At 40.2% G+C, this 21,249-nt stretch overlaps 1 long non-coding RNA gene across 1 annotated transcript in view; it reads right to left on the bottom strand.

The window, feature by feature from the left end:
* Positions 1 to 7,718: 7,718 nt before the first annotated feature.
* LOC146766515 (uncharacterized) overlaps positions 7,719 to 21,249 on the bottom strand; it is a 48,469-nt gene continuing 34,938 nt past the window's right edge. Inside the window, exon 4 of the long non-coding RNA XR_014957587.1 lies at positions 7,719 to 20,845. This is a non-coding gene — a long non-coding RNA (uncharacterized LOC146766515). The remainder of the gene's footprint in view (positions 20,846 to 21,249) is intronic.

Genomic DNA, 21,249 nt, shown 5'->3' with positions numbered 1-21,249 from the left:
TGCCTTATGCCCTTAAAAGAGCATAAGGCTCTTTTAAAGAGCTGCTACCCCCTCCTCCTCCCCACAGCTCTGCCATCCAGCTCAGTGCCATTACTTTTAATAATGTGGCACATGTCCAAAGCTTTATCAGCGTCAATTCACTGGGCACCTCAGCGAGTCAAAAGGTGCTCAGTGCATGAAGCCATTTACATCTCTTTCTTGGACTCCATTTTTAATTTTAATTAGAAAAGGATGCACAAATAGAAGCAGCTATGAATATAGCACTTATCCAACAGATTCCTTCAAGGCAGAGATTTAACAGCAGACACAGCTTCATTAAACTTACAAAATTACCTTTCATCCTCTTATTTTTTAGAATTCAAGTACAATTATTGAAGTGCCTATCAGCAAGTCAGTAAACAGAGTATACGAATATGATGCTCAGAGTGAAACTCCTGTAATGCTCTTTTAGTATCTGGAGCAATGCTATTTACAAATCCTGGCTGGAGTGAGTGTGCAAGACATTGACATCAATCTTTATCCATTTCAATTACCAACAAAGGTAATATCACAGGCAGCACACATTTAACATTAGATGGCACATATCTGGGCAGACCTGAGAAGCTGCAGAATAAATATTGATATATTAAAACAGAGTGTATTACTCACCTTCTGAATAAACCACTGATTTTAATTTACCTACAATTTTGCAATAGCATCTTTCCAAGGAGGAAATTAGATTTTTACATATCATAGCAAATCACAAAGCCAAAATGTCAATTTAATATATCAAGCAATTACTTGTACTGTTTATTTTTGGGGAAAATTTTAACATATATTTACTTAGAAAGCCACATGGGTCCCTCCAAAATAAATAGGGGCTATAATTCTTGCCAAAAAATCCACAGTTCCAGAGATCTACTCATCAATTTCCTGCAGCATTAATGAGGAAAGGCGCTGAGACAGTCATTCATACTGTCTTTATGATAAGACTAACCTACAGGGCAAATCAAGATTAAGGACAAAGGGAAGACAAATGAATAGAATCCAGAACGAGGGGTTTTTAATGCCTTGCTTGAAATTTTTGTTTGCCATCTTAAATGTAAGTGCTGCACTCCAAGTACACGTGAAAATGAAAGATATTCTCCCAACAGGAAACTACACAAATGGAGAGATGGAGTTATTTTTACCTAAAGATTTATTTGGCTAGAGTTAGGAGGAGGGGGAAGAGGCTGCATTACTCATTCCTTAGAAAGCACCTGTGAAATTGCTGTGAGAAACCTTTATAAGAATTTATAAGAATTATTTATAATTCTTCTCATAAAGGTAACTCCTAGCAACTTGTAGCAACTTCAGTTATGAAACAAAAGCAGTCACAGTGATCTGGCTCTCCAAGGACATTGCCACTGTTGAAGGCTTGTGAAGTTGCTCAAATCTCAGGAAACTTCTTTCAGAAATATTTGTACTCATACTCTCAACTCCACCAGAACTACATTTTCATCTGAATATTCGGGGGGTTTTGGCTTCATGCTACTTGGAAAGGAGACAGCAACAGCCTATTTTAATGTACAAGAAGGTCTCGAGGAGTCTTACACTCTTAAGAACAAAGGATTAGAAAGGATGTAGTAAATTCACCCCCAGGCATTTGAGAATACAAATCCTTGCATAAACCACCCTCAAAGCGGGCATGGTTAATAAAATATGCAAGCCACTGGCATAAAGGACAGTGCCAAACATAACCCTCTGTCGCATGCTCACTTTTCCTCTGCTATGATCTCCACGCAATTCCTGCTGAGATCCAGCCACTCTTTTTTAAAACCTTGTGACATTTTAATTTTTGTAATAGTTCCTCTGTACATCCTTGCCAGGCTGAGACAGTCTCTGTTTCTGAAAGAGATGTATCAGCATTGGGAAATAACCAGCTTGCTGGACTTAGGTTACAGACCATAGGCTGTAGACACTGGAGATGGTTCTGCCAGTGCTAACCTTGGCACCCAAAGTTTTGGGGGATCAGTCCAGATGAATTTGAGCTGGCTCTCTGTGACTCAGCTAAATCCCAAAAATAGAGCTGCAGTGTGGATGCTGGCTGAGCCAATGAGCCTGCCAAGGGCATTTATCACTTCCCATCACTGTAAACCTGCCCTTAGCAGCTCACAATTTAGCAAACTTGACCTGCAAACAAGGTCTGGCTTCTGCTCCTGAGAGGAGAGACACAGTCACATGGAACTTTCTGAAGCAATAGCAAGGATTTTTCATTTCAGTCATGGCACAAACTGTCTTACACAATAAAACACTCCACCCAGCATTTCATGAAAGAAGGTGATTGATTACATTCTTACCCAAAATGTAAAGAAATTGAGGCAAAGAGATGATATTCAAATTGCTTCTAGTGACATAAGCTTTCATGAATGAGATGGGCATATAGTATCACTGTGTGTTTTTATTCTCAGACATGTTTTTCATATTTTCTCTACCTTCTTTTTCACTGCTTTCTGGTGCTGTTTCCTTGTCTCACAGACACCACCTTAGTTACTCTCACATTAGCTACTGCCACTTCAGTGGAAATAACAAGACAGAATTTATCACTAAGCCCCTCTAAATGTGCTACTAAGCCCTTCAAGTCCTAATTGATTTAGGAGGCTGGCCCAGCTGATAATGTTCTCTAATCCAGACACTATATGTTTGACCTGATGGAATAAAGAAACCTTTGGAGAGATTTGAAATGCTTTAATCAACTCTGAGGCTTCATATGCTCTAACCCTACTCTTGGTGTCTGTGCCTGCATCCCTGTGGCCCTGGGCTTCCTCACAAGGGACACGATGACACCCAGAGCCATCCCTAGGCCCCCTCAGGCTCCTCCACAGCAAGTGTTCCTGCTGAGCTCTGCTCGTGCCTGCACAGCAATATCAGTACACAGCACATTATTTAACCCTCTTTTCTCTCTGTTTACCTTACCTAAGCAGGCAGAACTTACAGCCTGGCTTTCTCAAGGAATTTTAAAGTTCAGTCTAAAACTTATGCATCATTATTTTGGTTGCAATTTGGTAAGACACCAGCCAGCATCAGGAGCTACACAGCCAAGTGCCAGCTGATCAGGCTTCTCTGTGAGATGCTTAAATAGCTCCACTGCCAGGTTCTCATTATACAAAAATATCCAAACCAAAATAATCTCCCTTCCAGGTCTCTCCTTCTGGACTAAGCAGATGGTTGAAAACAAACAAACAAATAAATAAAACACTGAGAAAGAAAAGCAAAACCAAATCAAAATAAATCCCACTTTTTGCTTAGTAGCCAGATGATAAAATCTCCTGCAAGGCCAAGGTTAAGTGGGCAGGTCCAGGCACAGACCACATTTGACACCTGCCAGCCCTGAATGAGCAGGAAGAGAGTCCTGCCTGCTGGCATGTAGGGAAGAGGAGTGGGTCTCTTCCATATCTTGTTTCTTTATTGGGGAAAAGGAAGAGCTGAGAACAAGCCAGAGGGCTCTTTCAAAGCATAAGGGAGACCACAGGGAGTCAAAAAAAACACTCATTAATGCCTCTTGGGAGAAATACAAATGCTGACACATTGTCTTGCAGAGTATCAACAATATTAACCCATGAGGGTTTTTTTTCTGACATTAAATACATACAAATTGCAAGGACATTGAGAAATTGTGGGTTGTCATAAAAATGTCCAACATGCCCAGAGTCTGAAATACAAAGACAGAAAGCTGATAAAGAATATAATAATTTATCAGCCAGACTCATTGCACCATCCACATCCAACTTGTTTCCTTTTCCTATCAAATGATTCTTTTCCTCTAACTGCTAATAGCAAATCTTGGCAGATTCTTGAAACTTGCTGTAGCAAGGATGTTCTACCTAGAGTGGGGTAAGATAATTGAACAATACCTGATTAGCAAAGCTCTCAGTGGTGAATGGAGCAGGGGGTGTCGTGCTGCTTTTGGTGTTGAAAAATGCAGAAACCAGCCCGAATCATCAATCCCAAAATTAAACATTCTGAGGTAAAACAAAGTACCTGATAAAAGGAACTAACAAGTGATACTACTGACAACTTATCTAAAGATCCTGAACTGACTCAGCCAGCCTGCAGACTGGCACTTGATAACTTCATACTATCCAAGACCAGTCCCACTTTTTAATGGCAGGGTCTTCTAACATACCCCCTTCTTGGAGTGTTTGGAGATTCTTCCCTTGAGTGGGGATGCCCCTCAAGGTTATTCTTGGAGGATGAGTGAAGACTTGCCCAGGGCTTTTTGTGTGGGTGAGTAACATCAGTCTCCACTTGATAATTAGTTCTGCTAGCTTTAATATAATTGTTTCAATAGTGCTTCAGCAGGCTTCCAAGTCTGAAATGTTCACATGTCCCTGAAACAGCACATCTGATACTGGCAGGGGTTGCTCAGCTCTCTTTCTGAGGCAAATAAATCTGCTTCTGCAAAATTACTCAGTGTCATTCTTCTGGACTAAAAACCCCCAAGTTCCTTTTTATGCTGAATGAACTTTAAAGATCTGTCACATCTCAGACACGAGGACTTGTCCAAGTGTCTAAGCTGAAATCTCTTCCCTTTGCACTGCTGCAGTACTGCCCATGCCAGCTAGGTCCTGTCTTCCAGGAGCTCAGTGCAGACAGCCCGTTAATAGGCTGTGCATGCAGAGTCTGGAATCCTTCCAGAGGACAGGAGATCTCTGTATGCTCCTGTCCTCACACAGTTCAGTCAGTTCAGTCCTGTCAGATCCAGGGATGCCAAATCTGAAGCACTGGATCACAGCCACAGGCAGTTCTGGACCACAATGAATTAAAACAGAGGAATGTCACATGGCCCATGAGTACCTATTATTCTCATCAGTACTTGATAACAATCCAGATCTTTCAGTGCTCCCAAACTCACACAACACTGGGAAAGCAGCAGGCAGGTATTTTTATGTTTGACAGTTTGCTCTGTTCAACCATCAGGTGCCACCAAGCCCCACAGCAACTCTTTGGCATCCTTGTCAGCAATTCCACTATGGAGCTCTGAGAATGTTTCTGCCATGTGCCATTGGAGAGTGCCTCTAGATCTGTGAATAACTATTCAAAGCCATTCTTTTGGCTTTGCTGTGACTTCTGGGTGCCTTTCAAGAAAAACAAAAGACTTTCTTCAAAGCAAAATAAATCTGCTCTTCCACCACAATTAACTGCACTTTGCACGGAACTGAAACAAAACTACAAAACGGAGACAGAAAAATCCACAGTGTTCATACTTGCAAGCTTTTACTGTATTTGTAGTGAAAAGCTAGATTTCTGAGGCTGACTCTGCCACAATTATCCCAAGAAGCCTCAGGATTACACTTGACACTAACTGAAGTGGGAAGCAGGTCTCTTCAGAGAGAGCAACTGGCAAAGTTGTCCATTCCGTGGCAGAGCAGACAGCCAGGGCTGTCCCCAGGGCAGCCCACTCTGGCCATGCAAAGGCCACAGGAAGCCAGGCTTTTTGCTGGGGCAGAGCACAGAAGCCATGGGAGGCAGCAGTCCCTGTCAGGAACAGCCCTTCCCTGGCCATCCCACAGCTCACCACACTCTGTGCCAGCTGCACATCTCTCCCTTCCTGTGGCACAGGCAGCTCAACCCCAGCCAGGCCACATCCTCTCTCCCTCTTCACGAGGACAGCCTTGCACTGCTCCCAGGGACACAGATATGGGACTAAAAGCAGAAGATGTTTGAGCCTTATGGTGTCTGGCAGGTGGGTGTCTGAATCTGGCTGTGGTTTTCTCTCCAGCCAGTGTGCTCAAAGATTAGGTGCATATAGAGGCTGAATTTCATTTTAGCTCCAGTACTGGCTGCCTGGAGTGAGGACTTTGGTGAAAGATCTTTGCAACAATCATAAATGGACATCAGTCCCCAGGAGCAAAATTGTGACATCTTTCAACTTTAAGCCAGACAGAAATAATTAAACAGTTTTGAGAATAAACCAATCTATTTCATACAGGAATTATGAGAAAAATCTGTTGAACACACTGAAAAAAAAATCAAACAACAAACCAACTAATTGTTAGTTTTCCTGTAAACATGCCTGGCCAGCCTCTAGTACAATGACAGCAGTGTGAGCTCCTGGGCACAGGGCAGGGCTGTGCAGCTTTATCCAGCCCCAGACTTTGCAGGAAGGTAGAACTTCCCTTTGGGCAGCTGTGAAAAGGCCTTGTCTCCCTGATTTACACAGGTATGGTGTGAATGGCTGAGAGGCTGAGGCCTGCTCAGCCAAACACCCATGTGTGCATGAAATTAGAATGTCAACATTTGATTCATGCTGCCAGGCTGTGACTGTGAAACAAATTATGTCAGTGGGTGGCAATTGCAATATTAGTCTAAGCATATAACATTTAGCTAAAAGGAGGGGCTCAATTCACATTCTCTCTACCATTTTAATATGTCAACATCATTAGACTTAGAAGGCCTGGAATTTTGTCAGAATGGAAAAAATATGGAGACAAAGATATTATAGGTTGAGAGAGGGTTTATGATCAAGCACAAGCAGCACAATCCAGACAAAGGTTCAGCAATTTCATTGTTGCTCCTTTACCACATACTTTCATTATGAACAGTTCAGTCTTGAATTTTGTCACCCCCACCCCCTTCCACCCCAACCCACGCCCCATTTAAAGATTTTAAGAACAATCACTGACCAGAGTAGAATGGAATGGCAAACATCACCTACAGTATGTTAAAAATTGCCTCTTTAAGAAGAAATGCCATTTACTAATTATTTTTTTTAAAAAACCTTGAAAATGTTTGCCTTGAGTGGCTTGAACAACCAAACTTTTGAACACATGAAAATAAGGCTCTAAATCTGGCTTCTTTCCAATACAAAGAAATAAAAATAGGTTTTTTAAAAGACAGAAAAACCACAATTTTTTCTAAGTTGCTCCTAGCATTTCAAAGTTAATTCCTATGAAATCAAAAGTTTTTTAGATGTGAAGTCAACATATTGTAGTAAAATTGATTTTAGAAAAAACCCCAAAATATATTTGAAAGCAATACAGGATACTTAAAAGTAACTGGGTTTATTACTGAATTAATGAAGAACTACACAAAACACACCATGCTGTAAATGTAGAAGATATCCTAAGAGAAAACAGTAGTTTGTCTCGCTCTCATTTAATTATCAAAAAGTGCCTGTATCAAAAGACAATATTACCACAGAAACTATCATAATCTTAGCTTCATTTTTTTCTCCCTTGTTTTAACTGGCAAAATGGCAGAACATCAACTTAAGGTTTTAATCCATAGCAAACATCCATGTTGTTAAAGTTAATCCTGTGAAAAATCTTACTTCTAACAGTGAAATGTTTATAGAAGCTACTCATTCAGTTGCAGAACTAAGGATCAGCAATCACCTTTCTAGGTAATATACAGAAATACAGGGTTTTTAGGCGATTCAACCAAAAATTAATTTCTCAGCTTGATCTTCCAGCTTACAAAAACAAACTTTATCCAAAAGTCATTCAGAGGGAAATGGACTGCAGGCACCTCCACTGGCCATCACCCTGTGCTCTGTATCCAGAGCAGTCACACACCTTGCCAGTGCCCCATCCCAGAGCCATGCCCAGCTCAGCCTGGCTCTCACTGGGACAAATCCCACTGCCTTCCTCACCTGAGAAATTCCACTGAAGGTGATGTGCCAAATGAATCATTGCTGTATCTCCATGGGCTGCACCAAAGAGCAGTTTGATTAAATTGGAATTTTCAGTATGCCAGGACTGGATGCATGGACTTCAGTGGGAGTTAGATGGGCAACAGTGAAAACCCAGATCATTTATCTGTCAAACTTTGCAAAGATGGATTTCAACTGACTTTGGAAAACACACATTGCAGTAAACCATACATGTTTGTGGCCTAGCCAAGCTCAAAAGTCAAACTGTGCTGCCAGTGCAGTTACTATGTGGTGTAACAGGGATTTCCAGAGCCTTATGAGTTAAAGTCTTTATTGTGTTTTGGCAGCAGAGTATTTTAAAAATAGGTTTATGTGAAGGGACTATAAAGACTCAGACTATAATATTTAACTACTTGGGAAAACCCCAACAGAAAATGCAGCAATAACTGACTCCCTTAATTCAATTACACTTACTGTATTTTTAACAACTGTTACAGTGTGACCTTTACAAATAACAACAACAACAAAAGGGAAAAATTCACAGTAGAAGATTGCAATTTTTCTATTGCTTCACCTACTTCAGGGTATGTGGTTTTGGAATCTTTTCAAAAGGGAGGATTTCTCATTCAAATATTTTAGAACTGTCCAAATGAGCAAAAAAGGTTCAAAAATGCTGGTTTTTTTCTCTGTGATTTAAATTGTTGAGTTCTCAAAACCTTCATTTAAAAAAAAACCTCTACTTGCATTAGAAGTTACATCTTTGTCACAATGGAAATGTCTCTCTCCAGTTCAGCACACTTGCCTCTCCATCCCCCCCCCACCCCCCCAGTAATTAATAAGGCTATAATAAGACAAATACAACAGAAGAAAAAAGTACACAAAACCAGTGGAATTGAAGACAATTTTTGTCTCTTTGAACTACTTTATGTTGAGGACAAATGTCTGGAGAGAACACTGTAGCTCGTTTTAAAAGCTCAGCTATTGCCCCTGTATAGAAAAATAAGTGTAAACAATCAAAGTTCTCCAAAGGAAATTTGGCAACAGCATTTACAAAGAGGAAAGCAGAAAAGACAGCAGTAAGAGTGCAGGAAAGATTCTTTCTTTATGGTGTAGTGACAGCCTTGTAACTTCTCCATTAGGATGGGAACCCCAGCATAAAGATTGCATTATCATCTGTGGTTAACTGTCAAATGCATTTTAATGCTTTATTTGGGAGAGCTGAGTTAAAGACAAAACAATCCTTCTCTTCTTAATCTATCCATCTCTGAGAATGTAAATACAGCTCATACTTGTGTGTCAGAGTGTGGGGAGTTAACTGTATTCTTTCAGCTTTGTGTCGATTCCTGAAGATCAGAGAGCTGAGTAAACAATATTTTGATGTAAACAGATTATCAACATGAGAGGAATGACCGTCTGGTCACCTGTGGGGGTTTATTCACTTAACACTTCCACCCCATAAAGACAATTGTGTGCAATCAATGCATATAGGGCCTTTCACTGGGTTGCTAAGTGATATGTAGTGTCAACAGAAAAATGCATGATGTACAGAAGGGCTGCTCAACAGCCAGGAGAAAACAACACACATGGATGATATTTTAAACTTAATTCAGTGTGTTATGAAGATTGTGACAGGCATAGTGGCTGACCAGAAAGCACTTGAAAAATTTGACTTTATAAAGTTGGATCTCCCACGTGTGTAAAGAGTTTAATTTGGTAACAAGTGAATCACAGCACAGAGCTGTAGCTGGTTCAAATAGGAAAAGCCAACCCAGCAGGGAAGCACTGAATATTCATTCACTGGAAGGCACAGCAGTCATTTTACAATCCAGGCTTCAATATATGAGCAGATCATTTGTCTAAGATTGTATATGCATTCTCTCATTTTCCTCATCTCTGGAAACTATTTTAGTAAAAGCCCAGAAGCCGTTTTCAACAGTTTCTTCAGAATTTCTAAAGAAAGGAAAGAAAGTTGAATGGCATCACATTGCCCCATACAACCATGAAAACCTGTTTTGTGGGACATTCTTGAAACCAACCCAGAAAGAAACCCTTAAGAGGTTTTGTATTTATTTACCCATTCTCTGCCCACCACCCACTTGATAGGTTTTATATTCAAATGCAAAATACATTTGCTTTTGTTCTAAGGATTCAATCTGATTTTGGTCTGACTTACAGAACAACTCCTGAGAAATTCAGTCTTTTGCCAAATTTTATTTTTCTAATAGTTGCACACAGCAAACAGAAAACATCCAATCCCCCAAGCTTCTCTAAATCACTTGCAATGATAGTACAGCCTACTGTCATATTCAAAGGTTCCTCAGAGACCACAAAGCTTTGACCAAACATGTTGCTTGCTGGATCATTAGTGCTGTTTTCTGTGGAATACAATTCCCAAACTCTTTTTTTTTTTTTTTGTTTTTGTTTTTGTTTTTTAAACAAGATCTCTGAGAGCTCTGTGTTCACCAGGCTGCTCCTGACAGTGTATAGGCAAAGTGAGGATCTGTGGTGACAAAAGGGGTAACCTCATATGTATCAGACAGATCTAGATAGGTTTGTAAATCTCTGAGCTTTCAAAAGGATATTTTTTACTAATATATAGAGGTCTCTTCTTTGAAGGGATTTGTATTTAATGTGTTTCAGAGGAATTTTCATAAACAGAAAAACATTTTATTGAGGGAATCTCTTCTGAAATGCTACCTAGGTTCAGGTCAATGAAGGTTGTTACTAGGGTTTCTGAGCTACACATAAGCAGATGCGATCTACTCAGAAGACTCAGCTTCCCAAAAGCACTTGCAGACTTCAGCCCAGCAAAGAAATTCCTCTATGTCCTTCCACTGGAAAGTAGAAAAGTACTGAGTAGAAAGGAATCAACTTGTGCAAGGAAAGAAGGATAATTAGGTTTTGAATTGTGTCACTAATTGTTTCCTAAACAAGTCAGGTTGCGGGGTTTTTAAATTGAAAACATACCAAGTCAATAAAGAGAAGTTTGGAATTCTAATTTCAGCAATATGTGACTTGGGTATGTGACAATTTTCAGGACAGTAGAAATTTAGTTACTTATACAATCAGCTTGCAACTGAATTTGAATTAATAAGTTAGATCTGATTCCTAATAAAATGGAGAAGATAATTTCTTTTAATAATAATGTGTAATTGCTACAATAAAAAGATTCCAACAGTTTATCAATATTAATAAAATTAACCTACTGAGTCAGGAACAGAATTTTATGCTCATCTTCAATGAACTATCAGATTGCCTGGAAAATAACTACAAAGAGATTTATCTGCCCTGTAGAGAACTCCCACTGTACTTGGAAAAGCTCTCTATAAAAAACTAAAATTAGAATGTGCACCTTATATACTGGTAAAAATATTACCCAGTCAACCCCTCCTCTCCTCCCATATGCTGTGCTACTTTTTGTAACAATTTTTAAGAAGGAAAAAAGAGAAAAAGGCACAACCCAGAAGTGCAGCAAAGCTTTGATGCCATTCACAGCAGTCAGTGCAGCGTAGCAAACACAGCACCACTCCAGTGAAAGAATGAAGGAAATGAGGCTGAGCACAGATCCTACTTCTGAGCCACACACAGTCTGTGGAAGCATCTCACATGCTGGCAGCAAAGTAAATTCTTCTAAGGGCAAATTCTTCCACTACCTGGAGCTGTGTAAGGAGTGTAAAACCCCAGTCTGAATTTTGCTGGTTTCAGGACCCTTGGGCTGTGTGACACAAAGACAACAGAGGATCCTAACTCTTTACGCCAATTCTCCTCTAATAACAAGCCATAAATCAGAGCTGCTGGAAAAGGTGGCTCTGGGTTCCACCAGGCCCAGAATAATTTGAGAATAAAATCCCTATATCTTCAGCTCAGTCAGTGTTGGGATGAAACAGTTTTACTTGTCTAACAACAGTTCTCGTTGCAAAATTAGAAAAAAATCTTCCTGTGTTTACTTGTCAGTGTCAAATGACACATCCCAAGCCTTGTTTTAGAAGTCTGTGTCTACGACCTGCTTCACTACACAACTCTTAGTCTTGGAGCTCAGTATTTAAAGTGATGTGTGTGCTCTTGGTGGGTGTGTGCCAAGAAGGGCAGTGGCACCTGGCCTGTACCAGCAATGGTGTAACAAGGCCAGGGATGTGGAAGATCAGACAGCTACAGAAGCTGAGCTGGGTAGCGCTGCCGACCTCTTGGTCCTGGTACAGTGGAAGCTGTGCGAGAGAAACTCAAGGCAAGAACCAAAGTGAAGACATCTTGTCTGGTGACTCTGATGAGAGAAGATGTAACAAGGACATTGCTGGTGCAAAAGAATGTAATAAGGACCTGATAACTGAAAATACTGCGTTGCTATGGGACCAGGGGCAAAGGGGTCCAAGTGGAAAATTTTCTATGGAACTCAGAACTAGAAATACGAGTGGTCAGTGTAATCAACTGGCTGTGCTTGTGGGCCCGTGTCTCTCATCCGCCTTGAGTGGTGCCCCGTGGGAGGAACGACCTTTTCCCTACCTGGCCATCCATCAGGGAGCCCCATGGGGCTGGAAGTGCTGCTGAAAGGGAGCAGGAGCTCCATCAGTCAAGTGATTGTCCCTCAGTACTGGGCACTGCCGAGGCTATGCCTTGAGTTCTGTGTCAGTTCTGGGCCACTCATGAGAAGAAGGACATTGAGGTACTGGAGCATGTCCAGACTGAGGCGTGGGATGGAGCTGGGAAGGGTCTGGAGCACAAGTCTGATGAGGAGCAGCTGAGGGATTTGAGAGTGTTTAGTTTGGGGAAAAGGGGGCTTGAGGGGGATCTTATCACTCTCCAACTCCTGAAAGGAGGGTAGAGCCAGGTAGGGGTTGGCTTGTTCTCCCAAGTACCAGGAAGCAAGGAAGTGGACTCAAATTGTGTGATGGCAGGTTTGGGTTGAATTAAAGCACAGTCAAGCACTGTAAAGGGTTGCCCAGGAATCAGAGTAGATTGGTGTGGCCAGATGGAGTCCCCATCCCTGGAGACACTGAGAGATGTAGGGTGGCAGTGTGGAACACGATTTTATGGTGGGTTTGTCAGTGTTCTGTTAAAGCTTGGACTTGATCTCAGAGGTCTTTTTCCACCTCAATGATTCTGTAATTCCAAGGACTTGGTTATGCCTTTATAAGTAGATGTTTTGCTTTTGGCTAATGCAAAACTAAAATGGGTCTAAAGTTAAAAATCTATTTGGTCTTTTATTTCCTGAATCAGCATATTGCTCTTTGAACACCTAAGTGTGCAATTACACAGTCAAATATCAATCTGTTTAACTGTGAGACTGCCCCATGCTCAAGGTAGCCTCAGCAACACCAATTCTGAACTGCCCTCCTGCCTCCAGGGGAAAAGAATGAACAGGGGGAAAGAATTTCTCCTGAACAGGAGAAATATTCTTATATGAATCTCTAGAGGTTTGTTCCAAGCAGCTTGTTCTTTCTCACACAGAACATGTCTGATACAGACAGCCCCAGGATCCCCAAGGCTCAAGGAGCAAAGGCTGTGAGTCTCACAGAGCTTGTTCACCTGGAAAGGTCTGTCAAGAAAAACTGGCTGCTGCTGGGACTGTGGCAGCAAGTCTGCTCCTGCACTGTCATGTACAGAGGGTCTCACTAGTACCTGGACCACTACTCTTTTCAACCTGGTTTTTAGGCAAATTTGGACAAGGCTGCTCACAGAGTGGAGGATGCTCTCAGCACCATTGCTTTGAGGCAGTTCTGCTTTAGAAGGCAACATCAAACTTTGTAATTCCACCATCTAATTCCCCCCATCCTCTTAACACTCAAGGCCAAAGGGTTACTGCAGCTGTGAGGAGCATCCCCCAGCCCACATGGAGGGATGGGAACTTTAGCACCCCAGTTGCTTGGAGGAAATTTCCTAGGAAGAGAATGAGAGTTTTGATCTGTTTCCATTTAACAGGAATACAGCAATAAAATGCTCTTTTATCTTAAAGCACTGATGCAATTAAGTTCAGACTAGGTGAAATACCAGGCCAAACTCAGCGACACTGCTGGACAACACTGCTAGACAATAGAGAATACTTAGCTTGTCCTAAATGAACAGGTAGCCTGAAAAGCTGAGCAGAAATCTTGGCCACTGTAACCATTGTTAGGACTAAGTGCAGATGGTGAATACTGGAAAGTAACAAGGGCTGAAGTGGAGGTATCAAGGGGGAGCACTTGACCAGCACTAGATCACAGCAACCAGTCTTGGGGAAAGCTATCCTCAAAACATTCTCAAATCCCCTGTCACTGGAAACAAAGGAAATGTTTGCTTCTAATTTCTGAGTCTATGATGATAAAAGGACTGTACAAGAGCGTTTCAACAATACCAAAAAGCTTTTCCATGTAAAGTAGCAAATTTACTGTTATGGTTACACTTAAGTCAATTAAAATGCTTTATTTGCAAGAATTTGAATCTCTTACCTTCATTAACATTTAGCAGTAAATGGGAGAAAAAAGGTAAATAAAATATTATCTGGCTTTTTAAAGGTCATTCCAGTTTGATCATTATGAAAAGCCAGATAGGAACACAGAATGTGCTCCTTTGTGTGGATTTAATACAAGCAGCCAGTGCAGAGTAGTACCAGTGGAAGACAGCAAACTCCAAGTCACTGGCTGAGAGTCTGTAGTGCTCGTGTTTAATACATGCTTAATTACAGCCACCCTTTGTTCATCTGACTTGAGATAATTTTCCTTTTTTTGCTCAAGCCTCCCATCATAAATCACTCTCATCACAGAGCATTTTACTGATGTACCTATTCTTAGCACCTGCTTTTAAACAACCCTAGGCTAGCAATCCAAACTGATGAAGTGACATACCTAATACTTTGCATGCCTTTACCAAAGAAATAGTCAGCAAGGTTCTGGAATCTGAGTCCTACCTAGGCTGGAGGGTGTGTAGGAGGGCAACTCCTCCACTGTAATTATGCAGTGATTGCAGTGTCTTACTTCAAGAGCTTTTATATTCCTGTTTATTAAAAAGAATAACATGGTTTTCAAAATTCATTACCACAAACCTCTTTCAAATGAAGATTTTTATTGTTTGTAAATAGATATAAAACTAATGATGCAGGAAGACCCTGAGTTTTGAATATATAAAAAAATTAGACCAGAAAAGTAAGAAATATTTGTGCTCCTGTGGGCAAACATTTATTCAAACACACAGTTTAAATTAAGCTGGCTTCTTTCCCTTTTACTACATCCCTCACTGCTGATACTAATAGGAAAATAGAAATTCCTCACAAATCACCGAACATTCACAGAAAAATGTCACCTAGTACACAGTTATTTTCCACCACATCACCGTCCTTGGTAAACAAATTGTCCTCAATGCAAGACTACAAATAAAAGCTCTCTACAAATGTACATGATGTTAAACATTAAATGTTCAAATGCTACAAATCTCCGCTCAATGCACACTGAAAACGAAACCCCTGCCCCTAAGGCCAGAGGAAAAGAGACTCTTAAAAACCTTAAAACTACAGCATCTAAAAGACTTTCCCAAAGAGCTGACATCAGTCAGGAGTCCTGCAAACAACTGAACAGCTCCAATCTCACCACCCTCATCAAAGAGCACAAGTTGCAATGAAATCCCCAGAGCTCCAAGGCAAGTGCAGATTAACTGAATTTACGCATGGGTGTGTACTAAAGTTTTAATGAGTATTTAGCTAGTGACAAATTGCTCTGTCTAAATTAAATTTTCATAACCGTGATATTTTCAAGAGGATTTCTTTCATTTTCAAGAAAATGAAGACTCCCAGCAAATATTAAATGCCTTAGGATTTTAGAGTGGATACTTCAAATGTTTTTGCTGGGTAGTGATTCAGTGATTAAAATCAAATGATGATTTGTTTCTTTGTTTATTTCTACTCCTTGCCTATCTATTCTTCACACAGGTGCTTCAACTACTTTGTATTTCCTGTGGAGGAACCAAGTTGTTCCTCTTGTCTAAAGAAAATAATTAACTTCTTGCTCTTATTTCCATAGGAGTTGTGTGTATGAAAAGCCAAAAATTCAAGAAGCAGGATTAATAGACATGGGATTAAAAATATAACCTGAACCTCATAATCAAATCTCAAACCTTCCAGTCAAAACCTTCTTCTATCTAAACTAGTGGACGGCACAGATTGCACTATTAAAATAAATAAATCTGCATAGCATCCTATGCAAACATAGCACCCCAGCAAAACACACAACATAATGTGATGAAATGTCACCCTCTCATTCAAAGCAGGCCCATCAGTGATGAAAGCTGCAGCAGTGCCAGACCCACCTGGTGGATGCAGAGCACTGCCCGAGCTCCCACATCCTGCTGGGTCAGGATGAGCACTCCCGTGGCTCAGAGAGGGGCACCTGCCCCAAGAGCTGCCACCATGCACAAGGCTGGCTGTGTAAACTCAGGCTCCACAAAAATTGCAAGACCTGGATGTTTCAGTCAAGTTGAAGGTTACTTGATAGAACCAAGTAACAAGAGGGTCAGCAGTACCACAGAATTGTTGCTGAGATGAAAAATAAGACACAAATTACCATAACAGACACAGACTTCATCTGATTCTACAATGATTGTCACCACCACAGCACACACTGAAATGTGGCTTGGAGAAAAGTGAGGCAGGAAGGCTCCTGGCTACTTCCACAGAAAGCCATTCTAAAACTACTTCACAAGCAGCTGCTAGGAAATATTTATCCAAGAGTTCTGTAAGAACTGCTGCAGGCAAGGGTGACCATTACATTGTGCCCACTTTCTTGGCAGGGTGGGGAGCAGAAATAAAATATTTTATTCCTTTTTGCTGCTATTGAGAGAATGTAAAACATAGAAAATCTGGATTGCAGATTTAGGAATAGCTGATAATTAACTTACATTCTCTTCAAAATGTAGTTTTCTCTATGACCTGGTAACCAAGCAACAGGAAAAGTAACAACAGAAAAGTGTGATAATAAAGCCTTTTTTTATAAATACAGAAATTATATCTTCAAACTAACAATTATTCCTTATTCTACATGTAAATTTATTTCTGTCTCATATTGAAAGGGCCCAGACCAAAAAAGGAAATACTGTTAACATTAAATAAATGGAATATTTGGGAACAGCATTAAGCTACATCTTAATGTGGCCTCCTGTTCAGTACTCACCAGCAATATCTTGCCTATGTTTTGCCAGGATGGAATACACCCACAGAGGAGAAACACTATGAAACACTACATGACTCCTTTTCTAACAGAGATAACCAGGACCAAGTGCCAAAAAGTTTTGAACTCAAGTCATACTTACTAATAGAGACCTAAGGAGAAAGTATGTGCAACAATATTTTTCAGTGTAGCTGTTCAGACTCTGCCCTAGTCTATTTTGCCAGCCCACGTCCATCCTCTGCATCATCACCCAGAGCACACACAAACACCTTTTCCTTCAGGACACAGACAGGTGTGTGCAGGTTGCCTCAGGAAAGAACTCCTCGACAGCCAAATCCAGAATTCTGAGCACCACTGAAAGACTGGGGAAGAAACACCATTCTGGCACAGAAACATCTGCAGATATATTTCATACTGAGTGTGGGAAGGTTTACACAGCCCTTAGGAGGTGTTTTCTGCTCTTTAATTTGAGGAGCTCTTTCTCAAGAGCTTTGCTATTTAAGGAACCAATTCCCAGCTTTCATGTGCTATGTCTTTAACAAGATGGGCCTAATCAAGTCTTCAAACATAGAAAAGATCAAAGCCCATATCTGTAATAAAACAAACTATATGTGTCTGGCGTGTATTGACAAGGCTACATGGCTTCAGTCATTCAGTCTCATTATTACTGACATTCATCATACAAAAATTGGGATGGCATACTAGAAGTTCTTCCCTAACTTTCTAGCAAAAATGATGTCAAACATCAATAACACTTGACTTGACCTCAGTTTTACCTCCTTAATACCTGCAGTGATTTGCAAGCTCAAACAACGCAGCAGCACTTAGAAAAAAATTAAATCTGTCATTATCACACAGTAAATTTGAAGAACAATAATTTTATGGTAAAAACTTTAACTATTCATTGACACAAACACAACACAGAGGGGCTGTACAGCTCCCTGATGGACCCTTTAAAATGCTTGCTGGATATCAGCTAAGCCTGACTCCACGCCTTGAGGGAGGTTGCAGTTGCTGGGGCATTTTCCAGATAGGCCTGTCTGGGGCTTGAACTTAATTGAGCTCAGAGATCTGATTCTCCTCTGCTCTGACTAATCAACAATGCTGTGCCCCAATTAGAGGAGTGAGCACAATCTCTTGCATTCCCTGGCACATTCAGTCTCAATAATTTTATTATTTCTCTTTCTTCTTGTAACTTGTCAGTCTGTGTTTGTGTAACAGTTCTTTGGACTTGCAGCACACAGAGTGGAAGCATTGAACATCAATTTTTCTTAAGCTATAATAGATTTTTTAAATCCTTTGTCAAATTGAAAATTAACAAAATCCAAATTTAACTACTTCAAAATATTTGCATTTTAAGTCACAAAAAAAAAATAAAATCTACACAAAATTTTTAAGAATCGCACTTTCACATTGCAATAATTTGAAAAATTTGAATCTCAATTTGGCACAATTGTATTTTACTTTTAAGGTCATCCTAGAGGACCTAGGTTATTTCCAGAAAGTCTTTCACTGAAAATATGTCGCCACTCGTCCCTCAAACATGACACAAAGGAAGACCTACTACATTTATGTGACGAACAGGACAACCTGCTTTGTGAATCCTCCCTCTGGATGCGGGAGAAACATGAAAAATAAAACCACTCCCTCCTGAAACACTGTCTCTGATACTACAAGAAAGCCCTGTAGAGCTGAAGTGACTCTGCTGATGGCTCAAGGTGACCACAGCAGCTGGGTTCCAGTCACTGGCATTCAGCGAAGTGTCTCTCACTGAAGACAGTCTCTAAAGATAGAAATTTGTTGACTCAGGATTGTGAGTCACAGTATTTGTGCTCTGTATTTTGTCTACCACAGATCACAGCATTAGTGTCAGACAAAAAAAGAAAGTAAATTAAGAAAATGCATTCAAGATAAAAGCTAACAGCAAATGATTCCACAGATCCAGCATTTAAAAATCTTTTAAGCTTCACTGAAGGGAACAAACACTTCAATACGAGGTTTACTGGTACTTTGCATTTCAATTGTGTCACCCTCTCCTAATTGTTCTAATGTCAACAATGTCCTATGCTGTTTCTGAATAGTCAGTCTTTTCTTAGATAAAATAACAAGGTTACCACTTCATCCCACACACTGTACCACTGCATAGCCATTTGTTAGGTCCTGCCTTAAAGCCAATTCAACCTTTTTCTATGATCTCTTTTCAGAAGTGTCAAAGTTCTAGCAATATAACTTTTTGCAGTTTCTTTTAACAGCATAATCTGGCTTTTATGGCAAACTAGCTGTCCACGGGTTATAAGAGCCTTTGCTCCTCAAATGTACTGTATCTGCCCTGCTAATTATCTGTCAAAATCCATATGGAGTGGACAGAAACCAGACTGTCAAAGGGAATTGATGCAATCTATTTTTTTCAAATTTCTTACTGTGTGTCTTACATCAAGACATACCTTATTCTGGGACTTCAAAAAGTGCTGTCACAGGAGCAATCCAAAGCAATGCCTCAGAAAGGCTTTGAAAGATTTTTAAGCTGGACAGCCACCTATTTAGCCAGTGAGTGAGAATAATTCAATAGGAATTTTTTGGAACATCTATAGAAAGTGTTTTCACACATCCTAGTATATCTGTATTCGGGATTACTCCATTATTTGTCTATTTACTTTTCTCTTCACACCACAGCTCCTTTTCAACCCTCAGGAAGAAGAGTTATCCAGACAAGGTTCAGTCATTTCTTACTAAGTAACAGCACATTAAGATGCCAGCCAGAAACAAAGGGTAGCAGCCCTCAGTTAGTGCAGTCACCATTTCCAGCAAGCAAGTCAATAAGGAAGGAAAAATGGAACAGAAAAATTCAACATGTATTTTACCACAGATGAACTAAGTGTAATTTCCAACCAAATTTTTTTGCCACTTTTTAGTAGCAGATGACGAGAGAATCCTGCCAGCATTGCAGACTCAAGGAAGAGAGGGAAGAAGGCAAACTTTGGTTACAAAGCAACTGTGAATTTTTATACAAATCCTTTCACACCACCTAAACAGAGGATTCCAGTCTGTCCACTTTGCAAAGTGAGCATTGTGCACTTCAGAAAACAAAAAAAGCCCCAAACCCCACCAGAATTGCAACATTGTCCTAAATTATGTTTTGGCCTAAAACAGGAACATAATTTAATCAGTCTATATTAATAGCCAACTATAAATATTTACAAATAATTATAGATATATATGAATGTAAGCTTAAGTAAATCTAACATAAAAATACTATGATTAAGAGATGATGCAATATAATTTTCTCTTGAAAGAATCCCTTTGTGCTCTGCTACAGACAAGTGTATCTAAGTATATTTAACAATTTAATGTAGAATCACAACTGCCCGGGGAAGTTCAGATCATGAGGGACAACCAGTATGAAATTCAGGTGCTCAAAAGACCATGGGTCTCTGTGTCTGTTTTTCAAATCTGGAATTCTCTGTGAAGCAGACAGGAGTCAAATTATTTTTTTAGGTAGTAAAATCATAATTACATATCTAAAGGGGACTTAAAAAAATAAAGTAACTGGCAACTTTTAAAAGTGATAGATCATAGGGAATGAGGTCTTCCTGAGAAAGCTGACTCACAGACCAGAGCAGGAATAAGGAAGCCATGGTACAAATCCCACAGGCATCAGGATTATGACAGGTTTCTGTCTCCCTCCACCACAGAAGTCCTTATTATCTAAGGAAAGCAGTTGTGGGGTTTTTGTTGGTGGGGTTTTTTTGGGTGTTTTTGTTTTGTCTTGTTAGACATCCCTGTAACATTTAAATAGAGAGGATAAACTACTTTAAGCATCTCTCTACACAAAAACCCCACCTGCTTTACACTCTGAAGGCTAACTCCCTTTTTGCTTGAGTTCAATAAAGCAGAAGAACATCAAGGACAGCCATCAATTTCAAACAGACCTCTTGACTGTGGAATGCCTTGCTACCTGACTTGGAGCTTCACTGAGGAGCAGATCAGATCTTTGCTCTCCCTAAAGCAGGCAATCTTCAGATCTGGCCCACTTGTGCGTATCTGAAATATGTATTCACTACTTCTGCTGAGTCCTTTTGCTGTTTACTCTCACATCCTGGAAGGTCTGGAAAAGGCATTTGGCATTTCAAAATGTTTTTGTTTTTAAGAAGAAACAGCAGCAAATTAAACAAATGCTACTTCAAGGAAATAAAGATCCTAATTTTCTTTGGCTTCAGAATATTGCCTGTCACTTGGCCTCAAGACTCATTTTAAGAGCAATGATGAGAATTTGCTATAGGTATGTAATTTGCTGTTCTTGCTAGAAGAGTTTACACAAACAACTTTCAAAGCTTGACTGGGGAACTAGTCAGCATATCATTCTGGTCAATTATTTGCCATGCTAGAAATGCATCAGGATAATGACACAGGGAGGGCCTGTATGGCAATATTGTTCCCCAGAAGCCTTTGTCTAACAAGGTAATTTATGACCTGTTCTGGAATCCAGTCTTTACAAAACCATTAATTCAC

The sequence above is a fragment of the Lonchura striata genome, chromosome 10 (assembly GCF_050655825.1).
Source record: "Lonchura striata isolate lonStrDom1 chromosome 10, ASM5065582v1, whole genome shotgun sequence".
NCBI lineage: Eukaryota > Metazoa > Chordata > Aves > Passeriformes > Estrildidae > Lonchura > Lonchura striata.
The sequence above is the reverse complement of the archived record's forward strand: the minus strand, read 5'-3'. Positions and strand labels throughout refer to the sequence as shown.